A 6,073-nucleotide genomic window follows, 5' to 3' on the forward strand; every position below is an offset into this window, starting at 1 on the left:
AATTTCGCCTGATGAACCCAAGTGTTTTATTTGCTTTCGATATTATTTCTTCAATGTGATCATTCCATGTATGGTTTGAAGTTAAATGACCGCCCAAGTATTTTAATGTAGACACATTCTCTATGCATATGTTCTTCATAAAACATGAACTTAACTGAACGTTACTGGCTCTGGTAACTGTCATTGTTTTTGTTTTAGAAACATTAATTGCCATTTGCCATTGCTCGCGCCAAAGTGAAATTTTGTTTAGGTAGGCCTGTAAAATATTACTATCTTCAGAGGTGATAATTTGTCTGTAAAGAACGCAGTCATCTGCAAACAACCGAACTGTTGAGGTCAGGTTGTTACTGATGTCATTAATGTAAATTAAGAATAAGATTGGTCCAAGTACGAAGCCCTGAGGAACGCCAGATTTAACTTGTGCTAAAGCGGAAAACTGATCATTTACGGAAACAAATTGGTAAAGATTGGTTAAAAAACTTGAGATCCAATTAACAATTTTATTATGTATGTTAAGCCGGCTAAGTTTCATCATTAAGCGAGAATGGGGAACTTTATCGAATGCTTTCTTGAAGTCAATAAATATGGCATCGATTTTTATGAAATTGTGAAGAGCTTGATGAAGATCAGTTATAAGTTCAAATAGTCGTGTTTCACAAGAGCGTCCTTGCTGAAATCCATGCTGATTATCAGAATAAAAGTTATGTTCAGATAAATATTTCATAACTGCGGAAGATATATGCTCAAGTAATTTACCTAGAATACTAGTCAAGGATATAGGTCTATAGTTTGAGGGCTCTGATTGGTCACCTGATTTGTAAATGGGAGTGATACGACCGGTCTTCAGTCATCTGGTACAATTCCTGTATCTATTGCTTGCTGGAAAAGGGCGGCTAACACGGGAGATATTATAGGTTTAATCATTTTAAGCATCTTTTTGCAGATTCCGTCTGGACCTGGCGCTGAGTTATTCGAAAGTCGATCAATGCCCGATTCTATTCTCTTTGGTGTAATTATAAGGTCATTCATAGATCAGTTAATTTAAGGAAACGTAAGATCAGGTGGTATTGGGCTTTCGTTTGTGAATACAGAGCTGAAAAACGAGTTTAAATCAGTCGCAGCTTCAGATGGTGAGAGTAGCACACCGTTATTGACAATTGGTATAGTGGATTGAGAAGAGTGTTTAGGATTAATTACTTTCCAAAACATTTGTGGATTGTTAATTAGCATGCTGACGATCTCACCGTTAAAAAACTTGTGTTTAGATGCTTCAATTTCTGCTTTACATTTATTTGATTCTTCTTGGTATCGCTGCCAACCACCATCCGAGTCGGACAACTTAGCTTTAGAGTAAAGACGTTTCTTTTTATTGATTGCTCTCTTCACTTGGGATATGAACCATGTGCTCTGTGTTGATGAGGTGATTTCAATTTGGGAACGTGCATTTGTTTCAGTTCAGTAAGCTTTCTTCGGATAGCGAGCCAGTTATCATATGTATTGCGATAAGCAATGGTTTCCAAGAAGCAAACAGAAAAAGATGACAGCTCTGTAAGAATCGCGTTGATATTTGCACGGGAGTAATCGTAAATAGATTTCGTTGCTTTTTCTGGTTTACTGCTTTGTAAAAGATGTTCACAGTCTACTACGTTGTGGCCGCTAATACATTCAAGGACGTGAACAAGCATATATTCCGGTTCGGTTGTGAGGCCTAGATCTAGAATTGAGTTTCCACGTGTTGGCTTGCAAACTATTTGATGCAGATCAAATGAACAAAGTACATTTGTATGATGGCTTCGCGCAGAGTGAGAGTCTGTGCTTGTCGGATGAGGGATGCGTCTTCACGTGGAAAGAGGTATGAAGGAGTAGGTACGAGGAACTGGAGACGCTACGCGCTACGGCGTCTTGCTGCTGAGCACGAAGTGAGGGGTTCGACTCGCGCCTAAAGCAGCCTCAAGCCTATACTGACGAAATACGAAAACTCTCGTCTACTTGAATATATGTGCACGTCAAATAACCGTATGTTGTCAACATTGACCTGTTCGAACGTTACACAAAAACAGACATTCTCTTACATTGTTAGCGTTCATCCCAGTTTTCAATCCTAGATGTCAGTACCGACCAGGGTTGCAAACGGCAGGGCAGGCTTTTTGGCCAATCCCCTATAGTGGGTAAGCGCCATGGTATACGTAAGAAGCAAGCAGGCAAGCAAGCAAGCAAGCACTTCTCCGTCTCAGCTCTGGGCTTCATCTAGAGGGATGCTTGTCTTGCCATATGCAATTTGATCGGTAGCAGAAAAATAGTGGCGCGATAATTTAATATTACCCTTTTTCCCATTTCTGAAAGTCTCGCATGCAAATTTCGACTTTTATTTCACCTATCTTCAATCAATCCTGTACGATTCCTCTTCTATTTTTATTCTTCAGACCTATATTTCCTTGTATTTCTTCGTTTCGCCTTATTTATTTTATATGTACTGCCCGCTTCTTGTCCAATTCCCCGTTGGGAGTTTTTTCTTCTTTTTTGCTTTTGTTCTTTGTTGTTTCTTTTTTTCTTGGTTTCATCCGCAACTTTAGATTCTGTTCTTGTTCAACCATGTACTCATGCCCTGTAACGCCCCAAAGGCCCTGAGGGTAAATAATTAAATAAGCCCATAATAAACATAAAAAATCATCATCATCATCTCGTCATGCGCCGCGAACCAGCGTGCGAGAACGTGCGTTCGAAGCCGCTGTGGAACCAGAACCACAAGAAAGCTAGCATGTCAACGACAGGTCAACGTCCAATTTCGACGCGGAACACCAGCGTGTCGCCTCGGCTTAACACAGACAGCGACGAGGAAAGGACGTCGTGCGTAGACGACGGAATGCCTTGCCGATCGCCAGTTCGTCAAGGAGGAACGGCGCTACCCCTACAGATGGTCTGGAGCTGGCCAGTGCTCTGCAGGCCGGAAGTCGACCATGAAGCATTCGACTACGACTACGCCGCCACAATCACAACCGGCAGTGGTCCGTTGGTTCCGACGGCTGCATCCTGGGGCCCTCCATGCGGTCTGTGGGTTCCAACGGCTGTACACTGGGGCCTCCCGTGCTATCCGTGGGTTCCGACGCCTGCACCGTGGGGCCTCCCGAGTGGTCTCTGGGTTCCGATGGCTACATCCTTGGTTCTCCCGTGCGGTATGTGGGTTCCGACGGATGCATCCTTGGTCCTACCCTGGGGTTCGTGGGATCCAACGGCTACATTCTGGGGTCTTCAGTGCGGTCCGTTTGTTCTGACGGCTGCATCCTGGGGCCTTCCGTGCGGACCGACCTACGGCATGGCCCCGGAGCCATGAGTGCGCTCGCAAATGCTGCCGCGACAACGTCGCCTTGGCCAACTGGGCCACTCCCGTGGCCACGGCCGACGCGGCGGTAGCAGTTGGCGCACACTCTAATGCGCAACCAACCAGGCTCCAGAAGTCTGGTTGCAAATCGGCTGAATTCGACGCCACCGCCACGCATCGCGTTGCGTGAGCTCAACGGCCACAAAACATCACGGCATCCAAATGCCGGCTTCACCGACGCTCTTGTAGAATATGTAAATACAGGCTGTCCATTCGCGCAAGGTCCCTTTGTCACATTCATTGAATGGACAAAACTGCACCCTAGTCTTTATTTTTTTTTTTTTTTTGCAGCGGGACAGGGACTGCGCAAGTCGCGTTAGGGGCGTCCTGAGACAGTGCTTCAAGCTATGCGAGCAGCCGGTAGTAGCTATTATAGAGAGTGATGCGGCTTCAGTGGGAGCACGCGTGTGAATTCACGCAGATATGGGAAGAATCGAGTGTGCATGGAGGGAAATTCAGGAGAGAGAGAAACGAGCGTCGGCGAGGAGTGATGGAGATTCGAGCCACTTGACGAGCTGCCTGCGCTACTTTGCGTGGAGTCCCGACCGACGTATTAATTTAACTGTATTGAAGCAAATGCACCTAACCGAAATTACCGCCCCCGCCCTGGTGGCTTAGCGCCTATTATCTTGCGCTGCTGAGCACGAGGTCGCGGGATCAAATCGCGGCAGCGGCGGCCGCATATCGGTAGGGGCGAAATGCAAAAGCGCCCGTGTCCCATGCAATGCGGGCACGTTAAGGGCCCCTGGTCCTACAAGTTAACCCGGAGTGCCCCACTACGGCGTGCCTCTTAATCAAATCGTGGTTATGGTACGTAAAACACCAGAATCCATCCATCCATCCATCCACAATATTGACGAGAATTACAATAAGAGTAAATACATGCAGTCTATACATCTTTTCGCTTAAGCATGCAACATATTTTTGTACAATTCTTGCAAGTTCAGTTACGTGTATGTTGAGAAACCCCTCGAATTTGTTTTCGAAACTAGCAGTTTATATCTTGTGGATAAATAATGATGCGAAATAAAAATAATTCGCACCTACATTGTCATCTGTGCTCTATGTGGAATAAAGTAGGTCATTTTATGGCACTCTCTTCGTTAGGAGTGTGCGAATACCAGCTTTTAAAACCGAACACAATAAGAATCTAATAGTACCGGAAGCGAATTTAATGACATTGAAAAAGTGCCAGAAACGATTAGAATATCTAATACATCCCAATATTGCTAATCAGTTTTCTGGAATCCCGAAAGGTAGACGAAGTGCAACATATACCCCACTGCTCCAAGTGGGCGTCAAATAATTTCTTCGAACAGCGGCAGCTACCCAGTCCCGCATCTACAGTAACCGATAGTGGCGTGAAAGAGGTTCGTTAAGAGTACATAACACATTGGCCACATACTCAGAGACCTAAGCTGACCCAACGGTTGGTTTCGAGCTTCGTTCGCCTGATCCCGCCTACCCCCTAGCCCCCCCCCCCCCCCCCTCCTCCCGCAGAGACAGAGATAGAGCAAGGCAGTTGGACAATGTGTAAAACTAATGAAACAACAACGCAAAGCTCGGAGATGAACAATGTCAGCAAGTTATGAAAATATCGAGATCATAAAAAATAAGCGTTACAATGTCTCAGTATTCCGTGGACGCTTGAGTGTTGGTGATGACAGGCAGGAACGTGGATAGGTCTATCTTCTCTGGTGATCTTCGACGGAATACGAAATACGATACAATTGGGGATTTCGGAGTAGGCAAGTATCCCGTGAAGAAGTTTGAACTGAAGCGCGACGAGTCCTGATGCAGTGCACGCCTCATACATAGCGCATTACGACGGTGGCAATACTTTGTGTCCATATATTGCTTCGATGGTAAACGCACTTCCGTCGACATAATCGCGAAATGGGTTATGCTGAACTTTTCTTAGCTCATTGCTGTTTCGCCTCGACGCGATGAAGTTCATCGGCGAACAAGCGCAGTTATGCCGCTGGCGACTCAGTAGCTGGTGGCTGGGTAGACGGCATATCTTGCTGCGTCGTGTGAAGGTTGTTTGAATAGCAGAGTGACGGCAGCAGGTAGCTCGCCTTATGCGGCATGTTTCTTCGCCGGGAAAGTACGGACACGTCGCTCGCAGCCCGTCACGCTGCGGCCGTGTAACTGGTCGACGAGAGCAGGAACCGCTGCCGACTTTGTGGTCAGCAGCCGTGTGACTGCATCACGCACAGGATCTTGTGACGGTACTCACGTGGCGGATTCCATAGATTCCAGACGTGTGCACGCTAATTTGATTGGCTGAGATATTTGCTACACGGCATTATTTTTCTTTGAGTCGGCAACCACGTGGTGCCGACGTATATATCAAATGAAATAAAAATTCTCTGGTTTTGCGCGCCAAGACCACGGTCTGATTATGAGGCACGCCGTAGTAGGGGAGTGCGGAATAATTCTGACCACCTGGAGATCTTTAATGTGCACTCATTGCTTGTGACAAGGGCGTTTTCCCATTTCGCCCCCTTCGAAATGTGGCCGTCACGGTCGGCGATTTTATCACGTGACATTGTACTTAGCCTTGTTACACTACAGCCGCTAAGCCAGCACGGCCCTCAAGATAGCAAGGATTACTAGTAAAGTGAGGAAATTAAAGTCAAAAAAATGAAATTACAGACGAGGTTTAGATAAGTCTTTTTCTGTGCATCACAA

This window comes from Dermacentor andersoni, chromosome 1, assembly GCF_023375885.2.
Source record: "Dermacentor andersoni chromosome 1, qqDerAnde1_hic_scaffold, whole genome shotgun sequence".
Lineage (NCBI taxonomy): Eukaryota > Metazoa > Arthropoda > Arachnida > Ixodida > Ixodidae > Dermacentor > Dermacentor andersoni.